Source organism: Calonectris borealis, chromosome 5 (genome assembly GCF_964195595.1).
Source record: "Calonectris borealis chromosome 5, bCalBor7.hap1.2, whole genome shotgun sequence".
In the NCBI taxonomy this organism is placed as follows: Eukaryota; Metazoa; Chordata; class Aves; order Procellariiformes; family Procellariidae; genus Calonectris; species Calonectris borealis.
Genome location: NC_134316.1, coordinates 12,437,719 through 12,460,372, shown reverse-complemented (window position 1 = coordinate 12,460,372; position 22,654 = coordinate 12,437,719).

Sequence of the window (22,654 nt, the reverse complement as noted above, 5' to 3'; positions counted from 1 at the left end):
AGGACGGATGAAGGAGAGAAAGAAAGGCACGGGAAGGTTCAGTTACCTACCTGAGTTCATGCAGCAAGGCAGCAGACCCTGCTTCACAGCCCCGCAGCTGCAGGCACATCCTGAGCCTCACACCAGCTGTGTCCCTGGTGCAGCTTTTGGTGGCATGGCTTGTCACTCTTCGTTTGCATCTCAGAATGAGTTATGGCTGGAATAAGGGACACAGCTGGGACTGAAACATGAAAACATAAGAGGGGAAAGAATAAAAGGAAGGAGTGAAGGAGGATAAGCACATTTTCAGGTGATTTGGGGTCACAGAGATGAAAGGAAGGGGTCAGGCGAGGGTCAGGTGACAGAGGCAGAGAGCAGTGCTGACAGTGCCCTGGCAGACAACAGTGCAGAAGGTGCCAAGAGAGAAGGAAGAGGGGTGAAAGGGCTGCCAAGCAGGCACAGGGCGATGGCTAGTGAAAGAGGAGGTGAGAGCCGGGGTGAAGTGGGTCGAGAAGGGGCAGAGGAGCTGGCAGACAGGCTGGGAATGAGGAGGAAGGTGACAGCTCTCTGAAAGCGCTGCAAGCTGAAGACTTAGATGAAGATTTAAGTCCGGTTGTGGAGTAGATGGAGGATGCTACAGAGACAGGCATGGGACAGAGGGAAGCAGCAGGGGAAGGAAATGCAGCGACACTGCCAGGGACACAGCTACTGCAGACTTTAGCTTGAGGGGGTGCAGGAAAGGGCAGAGGAGTGACAACTATGGATGGTCTTTTTGCTTGGGAGAAAACACATCTGTCCCTAAAACTGGTGGTAAGGCATGAAAGCAAGAGCATAAATGAGCAACTCCCCATCACTGGGGGTATAAGCATAGCTGTGAAGCCGAACACACCCTGGAAAACTCAAAATACTGTATTTTACCTTGCAACCAGAGCGATGCACGCGGCCGGGCACCGCAGCCCAAGCTGCAGTTTCATTTCCCCCCCGGAGCTCCCTGGGCTGAATGACGGCCGGGAGACGGGGAGGGCGGCCGGGCTGCCGGGCTCCCGCCGCGGGGGGATCCCGCCGGCGGCCGCGGGGCAGGAGCTGCGGGGCCGCCGAAGTTGCGCTTTTTGGGAAGGCCCACGAGAGGGAGCCAGGAGTAAAGGAAAGGCGGCTGCTGCCTCCGCCGCGGCCCGCCGAGCCCCGTCCCCCGCCCGGCGGCTGCGGGTGAGGATGCGGGCGGGGGGCTCCGCGAGGGGGACCCGGGACCCACATCGCGCCATGCACGACCTGCACAGCTGGGGTTCGGCCCCCAAAGGGTTAATAACATATTTACACATCATTTGGTGCTTTAAGTATGGGATAGAAGCTGCAGGCGGGCTCGGTGACATCCCTGTGAATACCTACAGAATAAATTTAGTACATAACCTTTGCTGTGAAAGGCTAAACCTGATGCAAGGGGCAAAGGTGGATGCCTCTCGTGCTCGCCCTTCTTCCTCCTGCTGCACCACTTCAGGTCTTCAGAGGAACGGGGCTTTGCCATCGCAAAGCGGGGCAGCCTCAGCCCCACTGCTGTGGCCCCGCTTCCAGCACAGGGGCCAACGGGTTGGGGATGGTCCCGTTAGCAGCTCTTAAACCATCATCTTCCCCCTGCCTGGCATGATGAAGGGAGGATAAGGAGGTGAATGTGAGAAAACTCAGCATTGCTGGTACAGATGAAAACTGCTTTCTCAGGACCCACTAAGTCTTCACTTTGCTGGGAACTAAATGGGGTTTGGACTTGCCTGGGGGTGATCCTTTGAGCTCTAACCTTGTGAGGAAGGTGAGCACATGCTTGTGTTAAGCCTCTGTTTAAGCACTTTTCTGAATCCGGGCTACAGGGTTCAGCACCTTGCAGGGGGAGATCTGGACCCAGAGGAGCTACAACCACTTGTTTGGGGATCAGTCCTTGTATTGCTGAAGTCTGTGGGAGATGCAGTGTTGGCCCAGAGATCAGGGAGGTCATCAGTACCTGTGCACCACCCCGAGAGGGCTACCAAACACCGCCTGAGCTGCAGCAGGGAGGAGCAGCGCAGCTGACCAGAGTGAAGGAAACTCTTGAGGCTGCATTGGTAACCTGACACATAGAAATTGCTGTTTTAAAAAGTGGCTACAACGGAAAAATACAGCCCTTATTGAAAGGCAAATTAGTAGCAGGCTCTCTCCAGCAAGTGTTCAGGGAAAGTGTACAGGGCCCATGTTGTTATTACTCTCCTGAAGCTTCCTACCACACTGTGAGAGGCACAGCCAGGGCTGGATAAATAATACATCATAATTTTCGAGTCCCAGAGAGGTGACTTGGAGGTAGTTCAAAAGTTCAATGAATTATCAGTTCCCCTTGGGTTCTTTATTTCTCTTGCAAAGGATGCTATCAATCTCGATAACTCACTAGCTACCAAAAATAATAATAAGTAAAAGATCATTATGTTGAAATATGTATTGTAAAGCAGCATGGCAATTTGGAAGATTAATTCAGTCCAGAAGGGGCAATAGCTGCTGGCTAGAGATGGGCTGGACACCAATTACTGCTCTCACTCATTACTTCCATGGACAGGGATTGGGAAAACACCTGCAGTGCATGAATAATTCTCCTTGAGTTAATATGCTTTCATTCAGTGCTGATTAACTCTATTTATACCTCATCTATGGTGATGAGAGCAATGTGATTCATTCCTTTATTTCCGTAACTCTCTGATAAACTGCATTTATTTGCCACCTCTGACCTCCTCACGTGCACAGTGCTATTAATCCCTCTCAGCCTAGCTGCTGCTGCCATCCCAGGCCCTTCAGTAGCCATCAAACAGCTGCTTCTCATTTTCTTTCCTTCGTTTAAAAGCACCTGCTACAAAAATGTGGGTCAAGGGAGAAAATAGACTGGAAATTTCACTATGAGGATGGAGGAGAGGGGATATGTTTTGTGCACATAATATCTGGCTCTGTAGGGTGCTTGTCCTATAGTGAAGCCTCAAGGTACTACTGAAGAAATAATGATCAAATGTGATCTGTTTGGGGTGTTCAGTGACTGACAGCTGGCCATGCCTCGATATGCAAATCAAATGTTGCTGTTGGTGTCACTGAAGACTAGCCTCTGTCATGGGATTTTTTTTTTCCCACTTTTATTTTTCAGGTTTATTTTAATTTTTATTTCTCTAGCTCCTACTCTGAGTCAGGGCTACAGGGTTCATGACCTGGGGCTTACTCTTCCAGCAGGCTGATTGAAACATGTTATGGCCAAACACTCTCTCCTGAGGCTGGCAGGATGAAGTCTGCAAAGAGACCTTGAGTGTACAAAGTGTTCCTGCTTCTCCCCATCAGCACAGCACTACCCAAATCCAGCACTAAAACTTGTCTTAAGATGGGATGTAAAGTAAAAATATCTGACTGCTTGCAAGAAGTAGAGATGCTCTTTTGCTCCTTTGCAAGTGGAGATGCATCGCTCAGTGGCTGGTAAAATCCCTCACATTCACAACAGGAGCACAGACATGTAAACTAGCCCAGTCTGTGAGCAAACTGGGGAAGTTTGACTTTGGTTGTCAGAGTCATTCTAGGAACAGCTTAGGTTTTGCTGAGCTGGCGATGGCCTGCATTTTCTTGTAAGCTCCCTTCCAGCTCTCTAAGTCCAGGTATTGCAGCGCGTGGGTTTCTAGTACAGCAAGCAAACATCTTAAAACTTTAAAATATTACCCTGAGATCATTTCAGATCATAGAGTTACAGAATCGTGGAGCAATTTAGGTTGGAAGGAACTGCCAGAGATCATTTGGTTGAACCCCCCATTCAAAGCAAGACTAGCTTCAAGATTAAACCAGGATGAGAGGAAATGGCCTCAAGTTGCGCCAAGGGAGGTTTAGACTGGGCATTAGGAGAAATTTCTTTACTGAAAGAGTGGTCAGGCCTTGGAACAGGCTGCCCAGGGAAGTGGTTGAATCACCATCCCTGGAAGTATTTAAAAGACGTGTAGATGAGGCGCTTAGGGACATGGTGTAGTGGGTATGGTGGTGTTGGGTTGATGATCTTAGAGGATCTTTCCAACCTTAATGATTCTATGATTCTATGATTCAGGTTACCCAGGGCCTTTCCCAGTTGAGCTTTGAAAATCTCTAAGGATGGAGATTGCACAAGCTCTGTAGGTGACCTGTTCCAGCATTTGACTACCCTTGCTGTGAAAATTTTTTCCTTTACATATAATATCTTATTTTTCACACATCCTTCCATGCCATCCCAGATTCAACACTTAGGACCTGCAGCATTTTGCATAATCTAGGCAGGAGGAAACTTGACCTTTCTGCTCAGCCCTGCCCTCTCCCTGCAGCACGAGCGTGTGCTTTCCTGGTGTGGGACAGGCTGGATTCCCTGGAGGAGCTGAAATACCTCCTCTAATACCTGAACCCAACTGCTGAGCTATGAATCTTTTTCCTCTGACTTTCTGAGGGCATGTTCCTCTTTTGCATTTTCCTTTGATCATTGTTTCAAAATCTTTAGGGGAATCAGCTGCCTGCTCTGTTTATCTTGCTACCCTTTCTTCTCATTCAAGGTCTCCAAACACCTTCCCTAGGAATGAGATAAAAGCTTGCACTGAGACCCTGGCCCTTTTGTCTAATTCCCCAGTCTGCCTGGATCTCCTCACCGGCCTTGTCAGGCTTAAATGTCATCGTATGGTTCATGTAGATGATTCAAGATAGCTCACTGTCCTCCCTCTCCCTGCATTTCAAACCACACTTCTACTTCCAGTGTGTCCGAGGTCTTTCCTTTTCTTGGTAGAGAGCTGTGCTCAGCAGCCTACTCTGCTCTGGTGGCATTTCAGAGCCAGGTCACCCTGGCCAAGCCTTGGGTGAAGAATTCGTTGTGAATGGCCTCCTGCCACTGTGGTTCAGGTGGTGTCTCTGCCAGTGCTTTTTGTCATCATCTGGTACCCATCGAATTATAACTGGAGGGTGGTGGAGGCTTGTTGCACCTAGCGCGTGGGGGAGTTTGGGGACAAAAGGGTCAGAGCTGGCAAGCTTCCACCCTTCACCACCACTGTGGCAGTGATAGGTGTTCAGCTGTGGGGCTTGCTGGCTCCAGAATTAATTAGCAGCTTTGCTCCCTCCCTGTAGGCTAGAGGGGAAGATCTCCCCTTACTGCTGCCTGCCTGCAAATCTGAGAGGACCCCTGAGACACCATCTGGCCATTTGGGGAAAATGGGTGCAGGCTTCAGTCCTACGGATCAGGATTGTTTTGCCATGACATACTGCCTTTACCTGCTTTGGAGGCTGAACATGGGAGTCAGTCTCCCTTTGGCTTCTCTTGGCTTATTTCAGCGTGAACTCTTCAATTATGGCTCTCTTTCCTGAGACTTTTCTCACTCGCAAGCCAGTGCAAGGCTCCCCAGAACCAGCCCTCCCACAACAAGGGGGAGGATTAGCTCCGACAACAACACTCCTCGCTCCCCGCCATGGGCTCCCAGCGCTCCTCTCCCCAGAGGCTCCCAACGCTTGCCCAGGCTGCCGGCTCTCAACGTGGTCCAGGTGAGGTCGGCAGCAGATGTGCAGATCAAACACCATTTGATTATACCAGTTTGTAGTGGCTGAGACTGGGACGTGCCGCTTACTCCTGCCCTGAGCAGCTCAGTGCCTCCTGCTAGTGTGAAACAGCCCCGAGTCAACCAAGGGCATATTGCATCTGGAGAGGTTTTCTGCCTCCAGAAGATCAGCAGGATGTCGAAGGCTTAAATAAGAAAGAGGAAGGCCCTTAAAATGAGCTTTTATAGCCCTGCTGTTGCGCTTTGGCATGGCAGAGGGATGTTTCAGGTGTAGGTGAGGTTGGATAACTGCCGGCAGCGCACTGGGTGGCTGAGGGAACACCGACGGCTGGCCAGGAAAGGCTTCATCAAATGACGCTGAGATTTGCACTTGGGAAAAATACCATAATTTGGAAAAATTCACATAATTTTCTTTTCCCAGGCACACTGTTGAAGGAAAGTCATCAGTACTGAGAGATGGTTACTTCTGAGAGGCGGCACAACCGTCCGCAGATGGATGGACATTGGAGTCAGGCCGTATGGGGATTAATTGCTGCAAGCCCAGAAGATAACTGTAAAGGAATAGCACAGCTGCTGCCATAAAAAGCAAAGCTCTCCGCTCCTCGCACCGCCCCGCGCGCAGTGTCCCCCTCCCCTCCATCCCTCCCCGCTCCCCGTGCGCGCTGCCATAAGGCACATCCTGGAGCCGCGGTTAATGGAGAAGTGATTTGTCTCATAACTGCAGCTTTACACAGTGTTCTACTGTGGGCGTTACAAATTGCTAAGCAGATTTAAAGTGTTCTTTGAGTTGCAAACTGCAGTATTTATCCACATAGTGATTATTATTCATCTTTTCCAAGACACTGTGGGCCTGATCCTGCAATCTGCACTCCTATTAAAGTCAGTGCTGTGGGAGTACTGCCGGCGTACAGACGGCAGGAGTAAGACCCAATTAATTTAGCTGCAGGGAAGAGCAGGGCAGCAAACAAGCTTTTTTTCTTTTTTCTTTTTTTTTCTTTTCTTTTTTTTTCTTTTCTTTTTTTTTTTCTTGTGCGTGTATGTGAATTTTCTTATTCCGTGGGCACTTTCAGAGATGTGTGTGCGGGTACGGGCTGCTGGCCAGTGCAGTACAGGTGTTCTTGCAAGCTTCCAGGCTCTCTGGGGACACGTCCTCCCTTACTCTGCCTCCTTCTTTCTTCATTTCATTTTGGTCAGATGATTAGTAAGTCTTTCTCAGTGGAAATGTCATCAAAACTGGTTCACAGCCATCAAAAGTTTTGCTTTGGTCCAACTGATGTTGTCCACCACCACCATGTTTGGTTTAAAACAGGCGCGCCTGTTGTGCTGTAGAGCTGGTAATTCTGGTTCTTCCTCTTGAGCCGTTAGCGTGGTGGGAAGGGGCACAGGCACAGACTTAAGATGCTATGTTTGGAAAAGCAGGAGGTCTAAAAATGTGGTGTTGGTGTATGCCTTGAGCCCTGACCCTCACCAGCAGCCCTGCAGGGGCTGGTCTACACCAAGAGCATCCCCTGTGGGATGCTGCATTTACGGGTCTGTTCCCCACCCAGCACCAGGGTCTGTCCGTGGGCAATCTGGAAAACGCCTCTGACCCTCATTCACCCTCTTCTTCTGAGGAAGACAGCTCAGACCTCTTCTGAAGGAGACCAGCCTCTCCTTCAGTGACCGTCCCCCTGTGCTCTCCCTGCCTGGAGGTGGTGGCACCAAGGTGGTGAGCTACTGCTGCACTTTGAGGAGCATAAAACCCAGGACAGCTGCCATGGTGGCCCAGCCCCTAAGCTGTCCCACTGGTTCTTGTGTCACAGGAAGGTGGCTGCTGCTGCAGGACACAGCAGCGGCGGGGGATGCCACCCATTACCTCCATCCATGGAAGGAGACCTTGGATTGGGCTTGGTTGATGAGCGATGAGGCAACAGCGAGCCTCATGGCATGAGGTGTTCATGAAAACGTGTGTTGCTAAGCAAAGAGGATATTGTACTTTGTACCAACTACAGCGTTTTTAGCTTGTGAGATTGCGTGCCTCAAGGAGAGTTGTAACAGCTGAGTCCAGGAGTCGCAAATACATGGTCTTGAGGCCAAGGATGAGCCGGAGTCGTCCCGCCAGGAGGAGGGTGTTTGTGTGTCTGTGACACCGGGACACTTGGTGTCCTTAGCAAGAGCCTCTCAAGTCCTGCTGGGCTTTGGACGAAAGCTTCCACCATGCTGGGAAATCTCTGCCTCCTTGCCCCAGACCCCAGCAGCACAGGGTGACGCCTGGGCAAAAGCCAACATCTCCCCTTTACTTGCTTCTGAAACCTCTCTGGGATTTTTCCCGGCCTCACAGAAAGCCATGACAAATCTGTCCCTTCCCAGGGAGGCAGTGCCAGCCAGGAACTCTTAGGGAGTAAAAAACACTCTGTCAAGAATATAAGGAAAAGCAAGTGGAAAAAGGTCATGATTAGTTACTTTTCTGCCATGTGCATGTATAATAATGAACCTTGGGAGTGAGGCCATGTCCTAATTACAGCTCTTTAAATATTTATATAGCTTAATCTGTTCACCTTGCTCTTTGGCATGGTCCAACATATCTGTAGGGCTGACCTTTCCAACTCAGCCCCATTTGTATACTTTACAGGCCTCTGGGTAGCTATTACTTTGCTTTATCTGAGAGGGGGAAATGCATCACACCAGAGGAGTAAACCCCAGGTAATAAAAGTACAATGTTAAATAAAACCAAGAGGATATAAACACAATCTCCTCTCTCAAAGTCACTTATGCAAATTCTTAACTAATGCAAAACCAGGAGATTTCAGGAAAATTAGCCACCAGGTATGCCCTGAAGAATCAGCTGAGACAACCACAGTTATTTTCATGTGTGACCTCCATCAAATTGGAAATGATATCTCCAGCAGTAACAGACTAGTACATTAACCCCCTCTTTCACCTCTCTCACCTCTTCATTACAACAGGTCTATTTAGATGTAATGGGAATGGCTGGGAGATAGATGAGACGCTCATGGCTATGATGTGGAATTAGCTGTGCAGCCAGTCCCTTCTTTAGCCCTCTTCTTCAAGTCCTTCTTCAAATACCTTTCTTTCAACAGACCTAGGAATGCCAGGCTAATTTCCAAAGAACTACTCGCGTACTAGGGGAGTGAAAATCCAAAATAATGTTAGTTAATATCCTCCAACCTTGGGTGGCCCCCACTCCCCATTCTGTACACTGACCATCTAGGGTGTAAGTCCGTGTAGAAACTGTCCCGTAATGAGTCTGTGAGGAATTTGGCAAACTATGCGCAGTCTATAAACACCACCACTGAAATCACAGTCGATATGTACAGAAGTCTCTGCAGCTCTGAGGATTTTGGTCACCTTGGCAATTTGAAGAACCTCTAGTGTAGCATACTTCATCCTGAGCACCCTTATGAACCTATTATGCAGGCAAAACAACACATCTGTACCTCCAGGTGCTTCCATAAAACCTTCATTAAGGAGATGTTACCCCAGAGTAACTAAATTAGTTTGCAGAAAAAGTGCCTGATGTCCTCATGCTGCTCACTTTTATACCAAATTTGCTGGTCAGTCTAGGTCTGAAATAATAAATAAAATCAGGCCAGGGACTGTTCTCTGGCCTTGAAGCCAACTGGCATGGATTAGCCACTTCCAGTCCATAACACGTATGATTCTGGGTCTCATCTGGTCCCCATGTGCTGCCCCTGTGGCCCTAATACAATATTACTAGTATTATCTTTTTCTTTTTTTTTTTTTTTAAGCATCTGAACGAGTGTTGCAGTTGAGCAGGATGATATTTTATTATTATGAAAATGGGGGTATGGAAAAAATGTGGCACTGATGGAGCACAGTGTGGGGAGGATGGTGCTGAAGCCGGTGCAGCCTGGCCCCTGCTGCCCATTTGGGAACAGTCCCCGGTGCATGCTGCCCTCCGTGCCGTGCCAGGGCACCGGCCGGCACCAGCCAGCACCAGACCAGGGAGCAAGACAACGATTAAACAGTGTGGAGGACGGCCCACACCTGGGGCCTTTCAGTTGCTCATGCTGATGGACCCGTAAGAAACCTCCATGAATAGGCACTGGGTGACTTCCCAGTGAGGCCATTTGGTCTCTAGGGTTCATGAAGGCTCATTTCAAACTGTGATTGGCTGGAAACTTTCCACTAAATTTTCAGCCCAACAACTGCTTTCTTCAAATCTTGTACGTTTCACGTAGAAAACGTTAGGTTCAGTCGACCAAATCTGAGGCCAGGCTCTGGGATGCTTTCCTCTGGATCCCTAACATCCCCAGGCTGGGGGTACTGCAAACTGTGGGGGCAGAAAGGTGTATTTGGAAAGTCTGTTCCTGGGCTAAGCAGCCTTGAGGTTATGGGCCTTTGGCCCCAATTTGCTGAAAATCTGGGGGGAAAAGAAAAGGCAAGAAAAATGTAATTTTTTGGTGAATCAGAACTCCTGATCTTCAGCCAGCTCTGGTACCAACAATGCCACATCTGGTAGGTTTCCAAACATTACCCAAATGATACTGGTCCTTACTGGGACTGGCCTCCTTGGTACCCTTGTGCGCCCACCACAGCTCCAGCGACCTCTTGACTAGATGCCAGCTCTCCGGTGCTATCGTTTCCCAGTGCTTGAGAGGAGTGTGCCCATTTAGCTCCTCTACGGACCCTGCAGGGGCCTGACCAGGCTGCCTCTCCAGAGCTGCACGTTCGGTCTCCAGCTGGAGAAGCACCGCCAGGATGCGGACAGCCACGGAGAAGGAGTAACCCTCCTGGAGCCCGGTGCTGCGGGAAGGCAAGACCGCTCTGGCAGAAGCGTTTGCAGGCAGAAAGTGACCCCCCTCTTTGTTCAGCTTCTGAGGAGCTGGACTATATCTCTGCAGATAACATCCCTGATATTACAGGTGTGCTGTACAGGTTACGCTGCCAGTTAGGACAGTGGTGGAATAGTCCATTTTTCCAGAACCACCCTGTTGCCAGTGAGTAGCAAGACAAAAGTAACCCTGGCATCATTTTTGACCAGGATCTGCCAAGGTGGACATTAACAAAGGCAGGCAGCGATGGGCAAAGACCTAGGAGATTTGGGCAATGCACTCAAATGCCTTGAGAAGAGCTTCACTGAACACAGTGCAGAGACAGCCTCCAGTAGTAGATATGTATAAACACACACAAATTATATATTATATATTTAGACAATATATAAAACCCCTGTTCTCTAGGGCCTGTCTCTCTATTTGCTTAGCATTCAACCCTCTTTCCCTCTGTATATGCGCCACACAACCCAAAATGAAGTCATCCGAGACTTACAGGTTTGCTGCCTACCACGTCCACCCTGCAGCCGTTAGCCAGACTCGCTGCCCTCGCATCCCATTCCTGCGTTACTGGCAGTTTGCTCAGCCCTGTGCACCCACAGCAGCTCACACAATGCAGGCTTCAACGCCCCAGCAACACATTGGTTAAATAATTAAGCACGCTGAAAACCCATTATGTATATAATAGTAACACATCCCAGGCAGAAAAACTCTCTAGAAAAGGTTCTCTAGCTCATTATTTCACTCAGCTGATTAAGAAGGTGAGCTATCAGCGGTGAGCTCCTGTGACCCAGCTGCCGAGGCTGACCAGGCATGCAGATTTTAGGGCGCTTAGGAAGACCGCTGGGAAACTCCGTTAATTTACGGTGCGCTTGTGCTGATCTATAGGCCTGATCTATAGGGAAATCAAAGCCCACGTGGCACAGCACACCCCTGCAAGGCAAAGCCGCTCTCCCAGGAGAAAGCTGGCTCTCCCCTTCCACTCCTGCAGCCGTGAGGAAGCCAGCCTGGCAGACTCCGGCTGCCGGTGTGGTCCTGGCGAGACTATTGCCTCTTCAGACGAGACCTGTTTGGGGCCTGGGGAGTTTGTACCAAGGTGATGTCCTCCAGCTACCAGCGCTGCCCCATTCGCTCTCACATCTGCCCTGGGGGCGCGGGCAGGGCCAAGCCTTTGCCGTAGGGGTCTGTCCCTGGGGAAGCAGCCGGGTAAGCATCGCCTCCTCCTGAAGGGAACTGAAGAGTGGGAAGGAAGGAGGTGAATGGCATTCCTGAAATGTGGGAAAAGAAACATTTTATCATGGTTGCCATGGAAACTGGGAACGGACAATAAGCGCTTAGAGGTTTTACCATTTCCCTTAGCACTTGTAGCACACAACCTGTGTGAAGAGGAGCATTATCATGCACAGGGAGGCTGACAGATACCTGAATGGGAAAAAATGTGTGAGAGAATCTGTGCCAGGGCCGACTGAATACATCCCAGCAGAGAGGCTGCAGAGATAGCAGGGAGATGCCACTTGCTGAGGTGCTCCCAAAGAATGGGAACAGGGCACCCTGGAAGGAGGGATTATATGGGCAATGCAGAGGCAAACATGAGGGAACCCCATGCAACCCAGGAAACATACCATCCCGGGGCTCTCGCTACTGCCAGCCCCGCTTTGGTACCTTTCTGTGGTCCTATACATCCTTAGTCCAACCAGGCGTCTCTTTCACAGCTGTTATGTTTGCGTGTTTCCTCACTGCGGTCTTTGGGTTTTTATTCAACACATCATGTATTACTTTCCTCACTCAAATTCATTTTGGTGCATTTGACTGGAAAAGGTCATGTAGATCCAGCTAAACCCCTAAATGACAGATCATGCCCACACACCCTCAATACATCAAACAGGAAGACATTTCCTTGGTTACAATGCATTTATAGGCCAAAAATCACTCTCTGTCCTCAGCACACCAAACATCCATTATGTTGTGGTCATGAGTATTTCAGTCATTTAACAGAGACAGCTTTCCCCATCTGGCTAAAATATTAAATTTCTGCCTCCTGCTCCCACTCACATTCCTGCTCCAATATTTCCTTCAGGATGTCTCTCTTCTTACAGATATGCAAAAAAACTGCAGGCACTTATCACATGAGGCACATCATGTGAGAAACACCCACCCTTCTCATGAAGTACCACCTCCCTCCTATCCGTCTTCCTGAGGTACATGCCAGCGATCATCTGCAACCACTCCGCACAAAGCTAAATAATTCTCCTTCATGCCGAAACCACCAACAAAGAGCTTCCTTGGCCAGGGAAACAGAGCATACACTGAATCCAGATGCCCAGAACAAGAAGAGGAACCATAATGTTCATATCCTCTCTAGAAGCAAATAGTCCCTCTCCATTCCACCATCCAGACCCAATTTTTGCAATAACACAGCATCACAGACCTTTCCACTGCACATTACCGTCAGTGAATATTTTATAGTGATCAGTCAGCCTCTGCAAACCCATGGAAAATACCTTTTCCTGCTGGCAAAGACTAGGGATGTGTGTTTATCATTTTCAACCCTTTAAAGCCAGCACCAACTCTTACACATTTCCAGGCTTATGACATGATGGAGCAGATACCTCCCCATTTCAAATTCCCATGATAACATTTGCTGTAGCTGATCACCCAACCGCAGCTGGTGAGCTCCTGATCAGCAGTAAGATGCCAGAGTTAGTGGTGGCACGGTTGCCCACTTGGATGGGCACACTCATGGCTGTGTTCTTCTCTTGTAGCTCTGGGCTCTGCTCACATCTCTAATTGGTCTTTGTCATCCAAAAGTTTTGCCACTGGCAGCGGCCATCCAGTTCTGCACCACTACCTAAATCCCACCAGTCATTGCTGCCTATGTGAGCCCTGAAACAAGAGTTTTGTCAAGTAACACTGCCTCACATAAGCGCTCCACAAAATTTGATCTCATCTTCCTACAGCACCCTTTCCTACAGCTGTATCACCTCAGTATCAAACATCTTAGGCAACTCTAGATGCAAATTCTTCTGCTTGCCCAACTACAAATGCATGTGCATAATCCCATCCATATTAATGAATCTCATAATCATAGCACTTAGCAGCATGTCCTCCATCTGCTGCCCAATAGTAATTTGAAAATGGTGCCAGGAACATTAGTGGATGGCAGGAAGGGATGTGAATCATGGGAGACTGGCAGTTTAATACACTCACCCCTCCGGACCAGTATTCCTGTAGTTTCGAAAGGCATCCCACAACGAACTGCCAGTAAAGCTGTAGAGCACAGAACAGAGCAAGGGACATCTCCCAAGTACTGAGCAAACAGTATATGCACGAGGATTGTCAAGAGAAGCATCTTAGACTATCATAACGTGGAGGGTGGACAAGAGAGTTTGATATAGTGTAAACAATGTACATATCTATATCTATATCTATATGGAAAAATACTGTCCCTGTATAAACATGCCCAAAGCTCTAAAAAAGTCAGCGTCTGTTCTAGTTGGTCCAAAGACATCCTTTGAAATTTAGAGAAAGATGTGAATACTAGAGAGGGAGAAAACTGCAACCTATCTTCCCAGTCGATAGCTGGGATTAAATCCAGAATAGTTGTTTTTCACCATTCAGCTATATGCTTTACCATTTAAATCTACTCTTTCACAGTGGGGAGAAACATAGTTCGATTGACTTTCTGTGAGAGTAAGGCCTCTCTCTCTAGCTATTTTAATATACATACTGGCATACAGCAAACATGATTTGAAGCAAAGGTCTGCAGAGAATTAATGTTCCAGATAAATACTTGGGTTTTGCCTGACTCAGCACCAGGACGAATGGGCTGTTGTTAGGTTGAATTTTTTTCTTGTTACCAAGCAGGTCTCCCAGTAGCACTTGCAAAGATAAAGGAATCAGATCTCCAAATTCAGGGTGAAAGCTGATCGCTACATCACGATAGAAATTATTCTTTTGCTTTCAAGGTATCAGGTAGTGGCTGTTACTACAGGCTATTGTGTTAGTTTGGAGACATATAAAATACTCTATTTTCTTCATCCCTAATACCGAGATTGTTGCCATCCATTAATATGCCTTTCTTGTCTTTTCTCGTTTTTCTTCATTTTGTATGTAACTTTACACTTTGCTTCGCTTTACACTTTGCTGTGTAACCTATATCCCAAGAGAACACAAATCACTGTGGGTCATATTTGTTTGGTAGCAGGTCTGGCAGTTGATCGTCTTCCAAGTTGTCCATACAGGATATGTAGCTGGTTGGCATATAGCAATTTCTACCTTGTAAATCTGAGGTCTCCTCCTTTATCACGTTGCTTCACAACAGAGATAAGTGTGTCCTGCAAACACATTTCTGTTCATCTGAATCTTTTTATGGATTTGCTTTGACTGTGTTCCTTCCTTTTTCATGTTTGCTTTCCACAGTTATCCTAGGGAACACATTTTCTGGTAGGAATACTCACCAAGTGTGAATTTAGCGTGAAAACACATTTCAAACTCATAATAACATCCACTTACATCACAAAATAATTCCAGAAAGTTACACTCACCCACTTGGGAACAGAAACATATCACATCATCAGAATATCAACATCTCCCAAGGAACTGGCCACAAACGAGACACAGAGCACAGATTATTCCAATAAATTATTTAGCAAATAAGTCTGAACAATAGGTCCATATGTAAATATTGTGATCTCTTCTCAGATAATCCATGAAGAGAAATTATTTAGCTACGTGTCAGATGAATTATTCAGCCAAATACTTGGAAAATAAGTGAGATGCAAAACATTTGCTCTTAAGGAAGCCCTCCTTATAATCAATTAATCTTGTTAGCAAGTTGGCTTCTGACATAGGAAAAATGGGAAGAGAATGAAGCAGAACAGTTTCTTCCTGAAGAGCATTGATTGTATGTCAGCAACATTCTTGTTTTAAATCTGGAGAAGTAGTCTTTGAATGTTACTAACTTTCTTAAATCTTTCTTCAAGTTTTTAAAGTTACGCCTAGGATCCAGATGCTACATCTCAAGACTTCTGCAAAGATGCTCAAGGTCATAGTTAAAATGTTTCTCAAAGAGACTCAAGAAATAAGCAAAAAGGTTCCTCACGCAGCTCCGTTTGTTTCCTCTGTTGGATCATGAACTATATTTCCCTCTTCTTGCACCTCTCCTGAGTTATATCACAGCACCCCACTAAGGAAAAGATTAATACATCTAGTGACTCTCTCTTTCAAAACCACATTGAAATGCTTCTCCAAGAAAAGCAGCCCGCATCCCCCTTGAGCAATGAAGTCTGCCATCTGGTAGGTTTGTTCTTTGTAGTCATTTAGAGGATATTAAATCTTCTTTTGTATGCAGAGAATTAGGTGGTGGAGGGGCTTAGCATTCTATTTAAGAAAAAAAAAGAAGGAGAAAAAACAGTTCAGAAAGTCATTGTGTCCAGAGAAGAATATTAGAGAGGCATTAAGTAAAAAGACAAAAGGCAAGCTAGCATCAGCTCCTTTGAAAGCTGTAAATCATTCCGACTCCTCGGGTGGTTGGTTAAGTTCATTGTTAGTTGGGTAATTATTGCCCTTCGTTAGAACCTAAGCTTCTAAACAGATTTTGAAACAAAATCATCCAAAATGAGCAGCCAGGAAGACCTAATGGTGTCAAGGGGGAATCATGGAAAAAAAATCTTCAAGCAGAGCCTTTAAAGAAACCCATAACTTTCCATTTACATAGTTAAATTGCTTATCTTTGGAAAATTAGGGCTTTTTCAAGCTTTCTCTTTGATCACTGAGGAAGTGTTGAAGATAGCTGGTTCCTAAGGGAGAAAAAGCCTCCAGAGAAGGTTTTTGCTTTACCTCGGGACTTTCAATGACCCTCTACCCTGGAGACTAATGGAGCAGGCTAATGCTTCCAAATCTGTTGTTTCAGCAGATGCCAGGAGTGTTTGCCTGGGTGGAGTGCCCCTTCTGAGAAGTGGAGGCTGTTTGCAGACTCTTCCAGCTGGAGGGATCAGGTAAATCCAAACGGAGAGTAAAGAGCTAGCATATCTATGGGCACACTAGAAATTCAGGAGACTTGTTCAAGGTCTGATAATCTAAAGCAAATGATATACAGTGATTGATGGCATGCTGTTGACTGATTGCAAAGATATAGACCAGCAGCTTCCACAACAGGCTTCACAACCCTAGAAGGTTTAAGCAGGGCCATAAACTTAAGTCAGATTCAGGTTAATTTTATTTTAATGCTGATAATTGTGGTTGTTTTAAGTATTCTGTCTCAAGAAAAAGAAAAGTTGAGAACGTTGAGATAGACAGTGTCACCACGAAATGCAGAAGAGCCCTGAAATTGAAACCCACAGTAGCACCTGTCCAGTGCCACACAGAGCAGCCCTGAGCTAAGTTCTCTAGAAATGTGGGGAAAAGTAGTAGCAATCAGGAGTGCCATTTTGTGCCATCCTGTAGCCTCACACTCAGACTCATCCAGACTTGCAGGACACGGCTGGCCCAGCTGCCTACCTGGGACTACATAGTCACCTCAGGGCTCATATAAGTCAGAAACTCTCTAAAATTCAACTGTTCTTGAAGAGTGGCAAAGATACAAGAAGCCCTCAGAAAAACACTATACATCCATTTGAAGTGCTGCCCCAGCACGGAGCAGCACCTACACCACAAAGTAGATCCACGTAAGCCAGCTGGAAGAACCAGATGCAAATTGGAGGTGCCCTCCAGCTCACATCGCTACCTGTAGGGAAAAATAACCCTGTAACTAGCAGCAGCGGATCTCCAAACCCCTCCACTATTCCTCCGGATTCACAGACAGTCAGATTCCTACCAGACTCGTGTGTCAGCAGGTCATAAAAAACTTTAAGTCGCCTTTTCTTTTTCTGGTGTTCTGGAAGAAGTTGTACTAACAATGAGCCACTGCTTGACAGCTCTGAATCCCAAGCTGTTGGGATACAGTGTGACTTCCAACATATTGCTTCCAGCCCCCACCACCCACAGGGAATGGCCTGGCAGGGGGACCAGTACAGCCTGTTAGGAGGAGCCTCTAACAAAGAGATCCCTTATTCCCTGCACTCAGCTAAAGGGCAGCACCCACATCAGTCAATGCAAGGAAGCCAGTTCAGCTTCTTGCAGGTCAAGAGATCAGAAGAGTGGTGATAACTTTATACATTTTTTGTGCTGCGTGGCCCAAATTAAAGGATGCGGGCTGAAAGATACCACATGCACAAAGGATGGAGGTTTTTTTACCTCGAACTGCAGCTTCAAACCCATGCAGGAACCTAGAGGGCTGAAGAAGGAAGAAAAAAATGAAACGCCACCAACTGCTGTCATTGGACCTGGCTTTGCTCCAAGGTCTGTCAGAGCTGAGATTGATTAGGATATATGGTATCCTGGAAACAGTTGGTACCTTCAGCTGGTTATAAAGCCGTTTTAATTGTCTCGCTACCACCATGGCAACCATACTCCCAACCACAGCCTTCAGGAGGGAAAACGGGCTGTTGGAGGACAGTCCTGTGCCTATAGACCACATCTGATGATGATGCAGTGATTCGGATGGATAAAACCTTGCTCCAATGCCAAAAGGGACCAAATTTGGAGCAGGAAACGAAGCCAGTACTGTAATACATAGTAACTCATTATCATAGCATATCATAGATATTAAGCATAATAATTTAAATGAACCTTTGGTATTATACAGGGAGGCCCCCGTTATGGCAACCCCTGCAGGTCTTACCCCTGCAGTGTTGCACACCCACGTGTGGGGTATGCAGGGCCACGTTCCCTGCACAGTGGCAAGGGATGAAAATGTGTGGCCTCGAAAGCGTATCGGGGAGTGAAGCCTGAAGGGATGGGGAAAGGGTGTAAGTAGGAACTCCACAGCCAAGAAAAGACAGGTGTTTTAATAAAAAGTTACTCTCCTCCTTCCAGTAAGTTTTTGATATTTAATATCAGAAAGCTCTGTGTGATTCTTTATTATTTTCCCACCCCGAAGCCCTGGCATCTGAAGCCTCTGTGATTCTCACGCTCAGTCCATGTTAATACAGCTTACCTTCTCCTGTTCAAGCAGCACCATGGCAAGACCAGATTTTCTGACCCAAAAGCCCTTGTACCAGGCGGGAATTGGTCCCTTTTTCTGCTGCCTGATTTGTGTGAGAACTGAGCCTGCCGTTGGCCAGCTTGGCCATGCCTGCTTGGATCGAGGAGCTGTGCTGCCCGGGTTTTCCTTCAGGATATGTAGCCATGGGACTTCATGTATTACAAGATGCTTCACAAAAACACCTCTTAAAATAATCAAATATCTGCAAATGAATTGGAAACTCTTCTCTCCCCTGTCTCTGGAAAGACATTACTCAGTTGAATGCAACCAGAAAATTGAAGGACTGAGAATTTTCAATCAGGACTGGGGTAATTAATTGTCTCGGAGCATTCACAAGGTGACCTGCACAGCAAACAACAAGGCATGACATCTCACGATTCACAACGAGAGGTGTGTCCAGGAGGGACAGCAGCAATCTGCAGAGAGGAGGGTGGGAGACGAAATGTACAACATTAAATTCACAAGGTTTGTAACGCTTCAGCATCATGCATGGTTATCTGATTCCTTCACTTCGGCTGAGCCAGCACGGCTGCCCCTGCTTCTGACGTCACCCTGCAACAGAGGCAAAAGAAATTGGTTTCTTTTAATCTATAGCAAAAAGGTTTATGGTAAGACACACCGTTGTATATATGCTGTGCAGATGCGCAGTTGCCACCGCTCAGCTGATGCACTGACTTTTTAAGGCCCGTGAAAAAGCCAGCATACCCACCATGAAGAAGCAAGGTGATAGCTGCATCTCTTGCGCACAGCTCTATGGGCAGATACAGACGATGGACACATATGCGTGCAGGCGCCGCTTTAGACCTCCACCTTGTGGAAATCGCACGTCTAACCTGGGTGCCTTGGGCCATAATAACAAGTCAGATTTTGGCAGAGGCTCAAGGCAGGGGCTTCTCTGATGCAGCAGTGCTGGCACCGGGGGCTTGCACGTGGTCCCCTCCTGGGAAACCGGAGGCAGCACGTGCAGCTGGTGTCACCCAGGGCTGCAGGACTGGCATGTCTCACCGAGCCTCCTGACCATGTGTTTTCATCTTGATTTAGTGCCCTTCCTACACCAGTCTTACTCTAGATCTGAAAATGCAACCCCCGTCTCTTGGAGCCAAGATATTTATTTAATAAAGGCACCTATCCAACACTTGGGGTCTCCTGGTATAATTAATCATGAAATTAAATTCAGTCTTTGCAGTGTTCAAATCAATTCCACAGGAATAACACTGGCTGACTGGCGCTTACCCTGTTTGTCATCTAGAGAGCCTTTGCCCTCCAGCCTATTTTAGAAACTGCAGTGGGCTTCAGAAACCACCCGTATGGGGCTTCCAGGAGCCCACACAGAGGATATCCCATCCGCATCCTCTGCGTTCCCAGCTGGTGTCTGATCAACTTGCCCGTGGAGGGAAGTGAATTCCCCACTCAGGGCCTCAAAGGTTGCAAATACAACTCCAAAGCCCTCCTGGAGGGCACCAGGCAGATGCTGATTGCTTCATCTGATCGTTTTCACTAGCTGCCATGGACACATCTTGAACTGACAGAGGCACGGACCATATCACAAGCGTTCATGTGAGAAAATAAGGGTCACATTTCCCCACCAGGTACGTGGCAAACGCCCAGTGGAGGTATTGTTACAAGAGGACCATCAAACAGCATCTGGGGATTTCTCATGATTCAAAGGGACCTCAATCATCCCCTCTGATTGTCCGCATCGTTCTTCAATATCCCTGCTGCTCTATCTGGGTAGTGTCCCAGCCAGCTGCTCTTAAATCAGTCTCAGCTAGCAGTTGTCCATTGCTGGGAGACATCCAAAGAAGGGAAGAGAGCCCTCGACCAGTGCCCAACCCTTGAAGTCCCCGACATGCTGGTGGGGAGGAAGGTCAGAGAGGCTCTGAGCTGTACCTGTTACTGAAAGCCCCTCAGGAAGCGGCACAACTGCCCACTTCCCCGCCACGATCTCTGCGGGGAGCAGGAGCAAAGCCCCACCACGCTCTGCAGGGCACCACGGGGGCTGAAGGCAGACAGCACATCCCACCGTACCCCCACAGCTGGCTGGGTGCCACCGGGGCCCATCTGCTGCCCAGGACTACACAGATCCTGTGGCGGAGACAGAAGCTTGTTCTTTCCTTCCTTGCGGCCACAAAAAAACCCCAGTTGTTTCTGCAAAACTCAAATGGCTTTAAAACATCTTTTTTTCTGGCAGCAGTCACCCCCTGTCCCTGCTCTCCCCTTTGCCTTTTGCAGTTCCTGGAGAAGAAAAAAGTGCATGCAGGAACCTGCTCATGGGAAGTGGAAAGAAGTGGGAGCAGAGGGAAAGGTCCCTCGCTGGCACCACACTGTCCCCACCAACCTCCTGGCAAGATTCTGGTGCCATCAGATACGGAGGGCAGCAGCAGCAGCAGTTTCTCTGTTTCACTCAGCGGAGCAGCTTGCCCAGCCCCACGGCTGGATCCTGCCACGTCCCAGCCATCGCCTGCCCTGCCCAAGTGCCTGAGGGGGCACACAGGCTCCCTGATATCACCCCGGGGCTCCAATCACACCGACACCTCTTTCCTAAAGAATTCCTGCAATTCCTAATGTCACTGGGAACATTAGGAACACAACATCCACCCTATAAATCTACCCTTACAGCCGTTCCGTCCTCAGACAAGAATAACTCCTTATTACAAGTCTGGGAACAAAACTGCCATAAACAAACGGCCAGCCCATTGCCATGGCAAAGCTCATTCCCAGCACACCATGTCTTTATACACTGAAGCTACATATTGCCCATATAGGTTTAAACTGATAGCTACGTTTTATACACACTTGCAAAAGGAGCGTGTAAAAAGCACGCAGTGTGTAAAAGCTCGCAGTTCAGGAGCAGTTCCCGAAGAAGAGCTGACACAACCAGTTCCTGGGCAGCTGTTGAGTTGGGGTCCATGCCCATAACCCTGGCACTGGAAAATATCCTGGTAGATACACTCTTTGTATAGAGAGTGTACATACATCTATATATATCCTTTGGGAAGGAGCTGCCTTCACTCCCAGATGGGTTCACTGGACACAGATCCCTCCCGTCCACCGTCCTGAGTGCATGAAGAGCTGAACGCAGCTGTGCCAGCACTGTCCCACTGCCCTAATTCACTTACCTTCAGCATTGCCCACAGAAACAGGCGGGTGTCTTCCCTTAAATCAGCAGCAGCTGACATTTTTCTCCCCACCAGCCAAGCATGAATCACCCTGAAATGGAGGCCGAGCTCCTTGTTTCCTGACAACTCAACGTTAGCCCGAGCAGAGATCTAAGAGGAGGTTTCGCATCGCCTCCTCTTCCCCTGCCTGCTGCTGGCTGGGCAGGGGCTCCAGCGCCTGCAGCCGTGCCCCCCAGGGACGCTCCACGCACCCTGTGCCGCCCGCGCGTGCTGGCGCTGGTTTCACAGGACCTCACACAAACCAAATGCTGGAAGGGCCTCTCCGGGTTGACATCCGTCTCCCCTTCAGTGCTCACGCCGCTTCATCGTGCTCTTGTGTGCTCGTGCTGGAAGTGCTGCTCTCGGGAAAGGCATCAAAAGCAAGGCCTGTTCCGGCAGCCGTGGTGCACGTCCCTCCCCGGAGCCCCACTGCCCTGTGCCAAGCGAAGAGGGGACCCCAGGGGCTGCATCTCTGCAGGCTGAACCCGCAGCTCCAATCGCTGGACGAGCAGAGGGAGGAAGGCCCCCCTCACACCCCTCAGTGCCTGCGCTTGAGCTGCTTCCCAGGGGGATGCACAGCAGCGGGGAGGACCACGCTCCTTTGTACAGCCCTGGGGGGCCACATCCCCCCGCCACTGCTCCCCAGGCTCCTGCCACGAGAGTGCCTCACCCACTGCGGGTGTTTTCTGCTTCTTTCTCCAGCATCACAAATAGAAGCAGAGCTGCAAACTCTTCCCTGACAGCCTCTCTCCAGTGGGTTTGAGGTGGGCTCCAGACAGCCCCCTGGCAGGGGGGAGCCCCTTATCACCGCCCTGGCATAGCCTGCCCACCAGCCCCAGCTCCGTGGCCCCTCTGGACGAGGTGGTGACGGGATGCTGCCCGCAGGAGAGTGTGTCCCTGCCGCGGGCAGGGGATGCAGCTGGGAAACTCACCCTGGGGTGGAGCACCCACCCCCCCCCAAAAGAACCCCCCTCAGAAGAACCAAAAAAAGTTTGTGCCTCCTGAATTCATAGTTTTCTCAGCAGGGACTGCTGCGGGGAGGGGTGGGAGCCCCGTGTCAGCCCCACACCCGTGAGCAGGGCAAGGTGAGAAACGGCTCCGGGG